The sequence below is a fragment of the Leopardus geoffroyi genome, chromosome A1 (genome assembly GCF_018350155.1).
Source record: "Leopardus geoffroyi isolate Oge1 chromosome A1, O.geoffroyi_Oge1_pat1.0, whole genome shotgun sequence".
In the NCBI taxonomy this organism is placed as follows: Eukaryota; Metazoa; Chordata; class Mammalia; order Carnivora; family Felidae; genus Leopardus; species Leopardus geoffroyi.
The window spans coordinates 125,213,134-125,222,562 of NC_059326.1; the positions used below are offsets into that span (position 1 = coordinate 125,213,134).

At 39.4% G+C, this 9,429-nt stretch overlaps 1 non-coding gene across 1 annotated transcript; it reads left to right on the forward strand.

The window, feature by feature from the left end:
* The first annotated feature begins 6,204 nt into the window (after positions 1–6,204).
* LOC123582113 lies at positions 6,205–6,341 on the forward strand. Its single transcript, XR_006704210.1, has one exon. It is a non-coding gene; the product is annotated as a small nucleolar RNA SNORA42/SNORA80 family (small nucleolar RNA).
* Positions 6,342–9,429: the final 3,088 nt, after the last annotated feature.

The following is a 9,429-nucleotide window of genomic DNA, read 5'->3' on the forward strand; positions in this document are numbered from 1 at the left end:
TCAATTCCTACGTTCTGCTGTAGTTATTAAAGTACAAACTTATCCTCTCAATAAACTTCCTGAATTAACTCAGACTGATCCATTTTAGATTCCAATAACTTCTAGGATGATGTTCTGAATCGTTGTAATAAATAACCATGAATAATTGTGGTTTGATCATTACAGAAAACACTGGGCTCCATTTTTTTTTTGCTGTACTTCTATAAATACAACCTAAGGTTGCACTTGCTTTTTCTTCTTTGTAAATTATTAAGTAACATAAACTTAAAATCTTTTTAAGTTAAAAAAAACCTTTTTAAGTTAAAAAAATCACTTTTTTTTTTTAAGGGTACTTTTTTGATGAGGGAGAGGGGAAGGAGAAAGAGGGAGAGAGAATCCCAAGCAGACTCCATACTGTCAGTGCAGATGGCTCTGCACTGACTGGGGCACCAGCTCATATACTGTTGGATAGTGACCTGAGCTGAAATCAAGAGTCAGATGCATAACCAACTGAACCACCCAGACACCCCAACCCTTTGCTTTAAGTTTTTTTTCAGTGCTAGGTTTCTTTTGACTTCTATTTGTGAGGCTGATCTTTAAAATTTAAGTAGACAAATTTGATCTTTTGAGATCTATCATGTAGTCTATGGAGATCTATCAGGATCTATCATGTAGTCTATGGAGATCTTGATTCTATTATCCAACCTGTAATCTGTTTCTCCAGCTTTTAGTCATCTGCCTATTTGGTAAGCATCTCTTGTAGGTCTTCATAGAGGTAAATAATAAAGGTATGTGCAATTCGTGAATCCTCATAAAATTATCAAAAACAAAACAAAACAAACCCCTGAACCTCTCAAAGCCAACATGGATTGATTAAGCAGATGTTTGGCCATTGTTAATAAATTAGTTAAGAATCTAACCCACATAATCCATTGTATTATTTTCCATATCACATTTCCTGGATTCATCCAGAAGAATATCATGATTGTCTTTGTCACATGTCTATTAAACAAAAAATAACTATCAATAGTTTCCCTCTCTTCTACCAATCTTTTTAAAAAAAAATTTTTAATGTTTATTTTTCTGCAAGACAGACAGAGCTTGAGCGGGGGAGGGGCAGAGAGAGAAGGAGACACAGAATCTGAAGCTGGCTCCAGGCTCTGAGCTGTCAGCACAGAGCCCAAAGTGGGGCTTGAACCCACAAACCATGAGATCATGACCTGAGCCAGAAGCTCAACCGACTGAGCCACCCAGGTGCCCCATCTACCAATAATAATAAGGAAGAAAATGAGTTTACTTTGGCATGCCACGCTCCTGATGAGCCCAAACTGGCGCCTACTGCCAGATAAAAGGATTCTGATTTGTTTAACAAAGGCTAGCATTCACACTCAACTGGCTCTCCCCTATCCAAGGGAAGGCATTACTCCTACAGGAACAATAGAATTCAGTGACTCACTCCCAGGAGAGAGGTTACTCTTCTTGACAGCTAATCACAACCTGGCAGCATGAAGGTAAAGCAAATCAAACTGACAAAAGCTATCTTCCTAGTTTGCCCATTCCTGACAAATTCAGGGAGAAGAATAGAATCTCACTGCTATTGTTTCCCAGCACTTACACACAGTTCCCAGAACTTTATAACACAAGACCAACAATCAAATAAGGTTACCATCTCTATTCACTAATATAATCACTAGTTCTTACTGAGGAAAAAGTTCACTATCAACTGTGTAACATTCACTCCTAAGGGTGTTCCTAAAATACAGGTCTTTATGGTGTAGATTTTTTTTTAAGTTTATTTATTTATTTTGAGAGAGAGAGACAGTGAGCAGGGAGAGGCATGAGGGAGAGGGAAAGATAGAGAATCCCAAGCAGGTTCCTCACTGTCAGTGCAGAGCCTGATGTGGGGCTCAAACTCATGAACTGTGAGATCATGACCTGAGTTTATGGCATAGCTTTTGATTAAATTTTTCTCGTCCAGAAATTATTTTGGTAGAAGGTATCCAATAAATACTTGATTTTGTTTCTTGTCTTACCTAAATCTATTAGTTTTTTTGGGGGGAGTGTTAAATTTCAATTTGGAAATAGATTTTGTCAGGGTGCTTGGTGCCTCGGTTGGTTAAACGTCAGACTCTCGATTTCAGATCAGGTCATGATCTCCCGGGTTTGTGAGATTGAGCCCTGTGTGGGGTGCAAAGGCTGCTTGGGATTCTCTCTCTCTCCTCTCTCTCTCTGCCCCTTCCCCCACTCGTGTGTGCCATCTCTCTATCTCTTAAATAAAAAAATAATTTTTGTAAAAAAGGAAAGAAATAGATTTTATTCTGATTAAAAAGGTAATTTTTTTAATGTTTATTTAGGGTTTTTTTTTTTTGAGGGAGAGAGAGAGAATGGGCAGGCAACAGGGAGAGAGAGAGGGAGACACAGGATCTGAAGCAGGGTCCAGGCTCTGAGCTGTCAGCACAGAGCCTGATGCAGGGCTGGAACCCACGAACTGCGAGACCATGACCTGAGTCAAAGTCGGATGCTTAATTGACTGAGGCACCCAGGCACATCAAAAAGGTAATTTTTGAAAACATAATTATAATAGATATGAGTATATTTCCTGGCTCTCAGCTCTCCTTCCAGGCAGAGTTCATAATTATATTAATTAATTTGTGCATATTGGAAGAATCTATTTTTTCAGGGCACTAGTGTATATTCCAATAAATTCCTAGAAACTAGGTTAAATTGGATTCTGTTCTTGCCATGTGTACTTTCTTAAAAGAAATATAATACAAAATAATTCTATTTAATAACAATTTTGGGGTAGGACATGAAAAGAACAAAAATAAAGTGTGTAAGTAAAACTGAGTTTCTCTTAGGACACTTCCAATATAAAATGACATTCAACTAGTAGATCCTGGCTTAAACCTTTCTGACTTCCAAATGAAATACTTAAAAAGAAAGAAGATGACTACCAAGATCAAAACACAAAACTGATAATTAACTTAGAGGCAGAAGCAAGGGGAAAACTCCGCTAAATCAGATGGAAACTGGAAAAGTTTAATCAATTGCTCTCTTTTCCTATGCCACTGGGGAAAATAGTGGCACTCGTGGGCCAGAAATCAGGTTGTAAAGCCCTTCCAGTTGTCCTGAATGAAGAAATAAAAGACTGTTGCAATGAGAAACCTTAGACAGTCAGCCTCCTCCCACATGGTTTGAGGAAGCCAGAATCTTCTCTCCTAGTCCTCCCTTCCTTCTCTTCCTAAAAACATTCAAATTCCATGATAAAAACTAGGCAGGAAGTGGGGTATATACCAGGGATGTTGTAGTCTCCGGTGTAAACACTGCAGAAACACTGAGACAGAAAGAGCGGTGAAAATAGAGGGTCTAGCAATTACAATGTTTCACAAATCCCACCAATTAGAGGGGGATGGAGATAGTGGGGGCAGGAGAAGATACCATTTCAGGCCAGCAGAGTCTCACTAGATGAAAACTTGCAAGAGGCTGGGAATGGGCTAGGAGCTGCCCAACAGATCTGCTACAGATCTGAGAAGGGAACATGCAAGCTAAAACCCATTGCAGCAGTGTGCTGGTAAACAGACTCTGACTACCCCACCACTACCACCAACCCTCCTTCCATTTTGTAAGTTTTTGCCAATTTCCATGGTGTGAACATTCCGAATATAGTGGATCTCAGCTGTCAATGTCACTGAACCACAAGTTAGGAAGAGAAGCACATGACCCCAGATTGCCATAAGCTGGATTCATCACATTCCCTGGCAAGCACTAGATGTGGATGGATTTCTCTTCATTCTAGGATGAGTAAAGAGGACCCTGTCAGAAAAATGCTTTAGGACGCAGGAAGGAGAAGAATGTTAACAATAGCTAGCCGGAATTGAGTGCTGGTTGTTCTAAGTACATTCTACTTTACAAGAAACATCTCTTTTAATCTTCATAGCAATTCTATGCAGTAAGAGGTACTATCTTAATTTTAAGACAACAATCTGAAGTTTCGTGAGATAAAGTAATTTTTGCCCTGCTCATGCAGCTATTAAGTGGCAGATTTGGTCTTTGGACTGCTGAACTGCAAAGCCAATGCACTTAAACTCTAAGCTAAGCACAAAGTAAACCTGCAATAAATGTTCTGATTTCTTGACTCATTATGATAAACCATTCATCTCCCTTATAAATTATTGTCATTTTATACTTCTTTCTCCTTTGAATTAATGAGAGATTTATGTCCAGGATCTTTCCTAATTTACAGTGACAAGTGAGTGGCCTCTTGGGGGAAGATTTTTTTTCTGAGTGAAGTGGGGTGTAGGGGTATAAGTGTGGTGGGAGATACTCAGAGAACAGGGGAACAGGGTGTCAGAATGCAAGAGATAGAGAGTAGGGGCTGGGACGCATACTCCAAACGAAAGCAGTCTGTCATCTATCAATATTTCAGCGTTCTCCTAAATTCATGCCAGAGTCGTTTGCTTTGCTGTCATCAGTGTTAACAGCCATATGGATTGATTAGTCATCCAACACTCTAGTTCGATATATACAATGACCTTTATTCCATAACAACTACCTCCTCCCATAGGCACACCTGGGGATCTTTGCACGTCTATGTGCTCCACCTTTGATACACTGAATTCCAGTAAATTGCTCGCTGACTACCACCTTATAACTCTCCCACATCTTACTCCTTCACTTGACATTTGAACTAGTCAAGCCCTCAGAGACCACCTCCTCTGTTTACCACCAACTTTCCTTCCCTTCTGTCTTCTCTCCTTTTTTAACTCAGCCTACACCCTGGGTTATATCAGTTCAATCACTGTCTCATCAGCGATCTCATCATCTTTGCCCCTTTGCCTCCCATCATCCCTGAGTGTTCATCCATCAGCCCTCTCAGCCTCTGAATGCAAGCTGTTGTGAAAATCATGCAGTAAGGTTCTCTCACCTCAGCTTACTCTTCCTCACAGCCCAAAAGTCCTTCAGTAAATGCTTTGTCAGATGTTTCTCCTATTCCTTACAGAAGCTATTTCAAACTTTTACCATATTCCTAGTCTACAGACCTCTCCTTAACTTCAGAAGACCTTGGCTGCACTTCACAAATGTATTCCACGGGAGATGCTCCATATTCTCGGGGCATCAGGGCACTTCTGAGCACACAGTCCATAAGCCTTTTCAACAGGAACTTTAGTACCTCCTTCGTGAAGACTCCACATTCCTGCATTATCTGAAAGCCCTGGGGAATTTCACAGCTAAAAAAGTCTGCCTTCCATATCCAAGTAGAGATGGCTCTGGAGTTTGGTAAGAATGCTGGCATACATATTATTGACACTAAACCCCACTGCCTCCAGCCTCCTGATGATCTTGCAGGGGCTATGTGGAATACTTAAGAGAGGGCAACTGCCCTCACAAAGTATAAATCTCTTCCAAGCCTTCCTACTCTTGGTTTCTCAAAGTTACAGACCTAGAGCAGAGAAAACAGAAAAATTTATATATAAGCCCAAATCTCTCTGATTCAGCCTAGATCAAATTGAATTCCAGATTGTAATAGAGGTGCCATATGTTTCAATAATAGGAATCTTGGGCAGATGAGATGTTGACACAGACATTTTACAGTTTCAAAACTCTGAGCTGGGCATTGGAGCTTGCTGCAGAGATAAAGATCAAATATGGGCTTCATTAACCAATCAGATGTGTTAAGGACACTAAAAATGTAAACATTAGCCAGGTTGGGGTAAAGGTCCTTTCTTGACAGATGATGTTTCTTATCATGATGAAATTGATTCCTGGCTAGGGTGTATTTAAGAAGTTCAACAGTTACATCTTGATTTTTAACTACAACGGTTTACTGTTTTATATTACCCTTAATTTTGAGACGATGATGCTTGTTTTACTTGTTTGTTTTGAGAAATTTTATTTCCTTATTGTTTGTTACAGGACGTTCAGTTTGGATTTCTTCATCAACATTGTAACTGATATTACCATAATTAATTCAAATGAACATTAAGGAACTGTCAGATCCTCTTGGAGTTAGGAAAAATACATGTATTTTCTTCTTTTCATGGCTGTGGTTAAAAACTAAACTGTGATTATATCAGAGTGTTTTTTCTCCAGTATTGTGAAAAAACACCAACCTACAGAAAATTAAAGTGAACATTAAAATGAACCACCATGTGCCCAGCATCCAGATTCAACAATCATCAAGAAGTTGTCACAATTGTCAAAATGGCTTAAAAAGCCAATGCAAGCACACAGTGATGGATTGATGGTGGGCCCTTCTCTGTGGGCCTCTCAGAGTATACCTGTGCCAGAGAAGCATGCAGCCCTGAACCACTGCCCAGCCTCCTCACTAGTGGGCTGTGGGCACTGAAGGGGGCTGTACATTGTAAAAAAATAAAAATTAAAAAAAAAAATTTCAAAGCCAATACATACATTTAGCTGTATATTTAACAGTGCAAACTGGTTCCCTGAGCAGCTACCTCTCAGATCCAAGGGCACCACAGCTCAGGCATCTACTACTACACAGTGACAGAGCTATACTCTCCCCAGGGCACACCTCAGGGTGAATATTTCTACTTTAAAATTTTTTTAAAACTTTTTTAATGTTTATTTATTTTTGAGAGAGAGAGAGAGAAAGAGCAAGTAGGGGAGGGGCAGAGAGAGAGAGAGAGACGGGGACAGAATCCAAAGCAGGCTCCATGCTCTGAGCTGTGGTGGGGCTCGAATTCATGCACCAAGAGATCATGATCTTAGCTGAAGTTGGTCACCCAACCAATGAGCCACCCAGGCACCCCTAAAAAAACTTTAATGTTTATTTATTTTTGAGATAGACAGAGACAGAGTGTGAGCAGGGGAGGGGCAGAGAGACAGGGAGACACAGAATCTGAGGCAGGCCACAGGCTCTGAGCTGTCAGCACAGAGTCCGACGCAGGACTCGAACTTCCCAACAGTGAGATCATGACCTGAGCTGAAGTCAGACATTCAACCAACTGAGCCACCCAGGCATCCTGGATATATCTACTTCTAATTTTAACTTTTTATTTTTATGCTTCATTAGTTATGTGGGGTTTTAAAAATTATTACATAAATAGTACACACACATTGTAATCCATCAAATGCTACATGGGAGTTTTTATTCTTTTCCTGTTTGAAAGTTCTCATGATCTTCTTACCTCTGAGGTAACTGGTTGATTTGCATCATTCAAAGTTTTTTTTTTTTTTTTCTTCTCCACACAATTATGTGTAAACATATGGTGCTAGGTAGTAAGCCTTTGTCTCTTAGGTCCAGCCTCTTCCCTGTCTTATTGTGATGGTGGGATTGTAACTAGGCTTTCTGGTTTTCTGTTAGGATCCTTGTTTGTTTCCAGTTTGCTAACAGACCCCCATCATCCTGGAATGCTTCTTCACTCCTGCCGCTGCCACCGTAGCCCCTAGCAGTGACTGAATAAGGCTTGCAGTTTTTTTCAACAATTGGAGAACCAGATTCATCCCACCCTCTCACTTAGAGATCTGCAAGTTCCCTTTTAGTTGTCTAGTTAGCAGACTGATGCCTAGTTTATTGTTATTTTATATTTAGCTTTCTCCCTTTCATAAAACTGATATGATCTCTCTCCTCCTACTAGACAATGACACAGAAACATTCATATGTTGGAATTTTGTTCTTCTCCTTATTTACATACATATTTTTAACAATGGGATAATGCCCATTACTTTGCAAGTTGCATTTTTTTCACTTAATATTTCATGGACAATATTTCCAGGTCCGTATATATAAGTCTAACTGATTTTCTCAATAACTGCATAATATTCCAGTATATGGGCAGACTGTAATTTATTTGACCATTCTGTCGATGGATGTACAAGTCAAGTCCTAATTTTTGCTATTACAAAAAAAAAAATGCTTCGGGGCGCCTGGGTGGCGCAGTCGGTTAGGCGTCCGACTTCAGCCAGGTCATGATCTCGCGGTCCGTGAGTTCGAGCCCCGCATCAGGCTCTGGGCTGATGGCTCAGTGCCTGGAGCCTGTTTCCGATTCTGTGTCTCCCTCTCTCTCTGCCCCTCCCCCGTTCATGCTCTGTCTCTCTCTGTCCCAAAAATGAATAAACGTTGAAAAAAAAAATGCTTCAATAAACATTCTTGTTCATGTATCCTTCTACAATAATGCATTTGTTTCTGTTAAAAAAAATTACTGACAGTGGGATTGCTATGTCAAAGAATGAGGTATTTATATTTGTGTGACACCATGTATTCTGAACTGAAGTGGTCACACTCCTCAGTTTATGACACCATATCATGAATTCCCCTCTGGAGCCTCCAGAAAGAACATAGCCCCTGCCAACACCTTGATTTATTCCATGAGACTCATTGTAGATTTGGGACCTGTGGAATTATTAGATAATAGATCTGGTTGTTCTGAGCTACTAAGTTTGTGGTAATTTATTATGGCAGCAATAGGAAACTAATCTGTTCTTATTAAGTTTAGGTATTAATGTTATATGTTATTTCATAAAGTAAGTTCAATAGTTTCCTACTCACCTAATCTCACTACTTAATTTTCTTTTTCTGAGTCAACTTGATAAGATAGATATTACTAAATTGTTTTCCAAAATGTGAAATTCATGTTTATCCAACAATGGGTGAAACATTTTCTACTAATTCCCATAAGGAATGGACACTACTGATTCATTTAATGTTTTGCCAATCACATGAGCAAAAAGTGATATGTTGTTGCTTTAATTTGCATTTCACTATCAATGAACCAGAACACTTGTTGGTTATGGGGGTTTATGATGTTCTATAGATGTTTCCAAATTATTATGTTTTCATTTATTTATACTATCTTCTTGCTATAAAAAGTTTTTAAATTTGGTATGTTTACCTTTTCTGTTGCTGTTTTTGGGTTTCCAGGCTTGATTAAAGTTCCTCATGCACTTTGATGGCTCATGTAAAGTCTGACATTTTCTTACAAAATTTAATTGTTTACAATTATGTCTTTAATCCAACCAGAATTAATTTTCCGAAATATTATAAAATACAGGATTCATTTGAGTTTCTCCCCAATTGCACCAACACTATTAAAGAATTCAGCCTTTCCTCTGTGATTTGAATTATCACCTTTGTTATGTATCAAATTTTAACTTACACTGTACCTATTTCTTTTTTTAATGTTTATTTCTTTATTTTTAAAAACATTTTTTAAATGTTTATTTATTTTTGAGACAGAGAGAGACAGAGCACAAGCGGGGAGGGGCAGAGAGAGAGAGAGAGAGGGAGAGAGACAGACAGACAGAATCCAAAGCAGGCTCCAGGCTCTGAGCTGTCAGCACAGAGCCCAACGCAGGGCTTGAACTCACCAGCTGTGAGATCATGACCTGAGCTGAAGTTGGATGCTTAACCCACTGAGCCACCCAGGCACCCCTATTTCTTTATTTTTAGAGAGAGAGAGAGAGAGAGAGAGAGAGAGGAGCAGAGAGAAA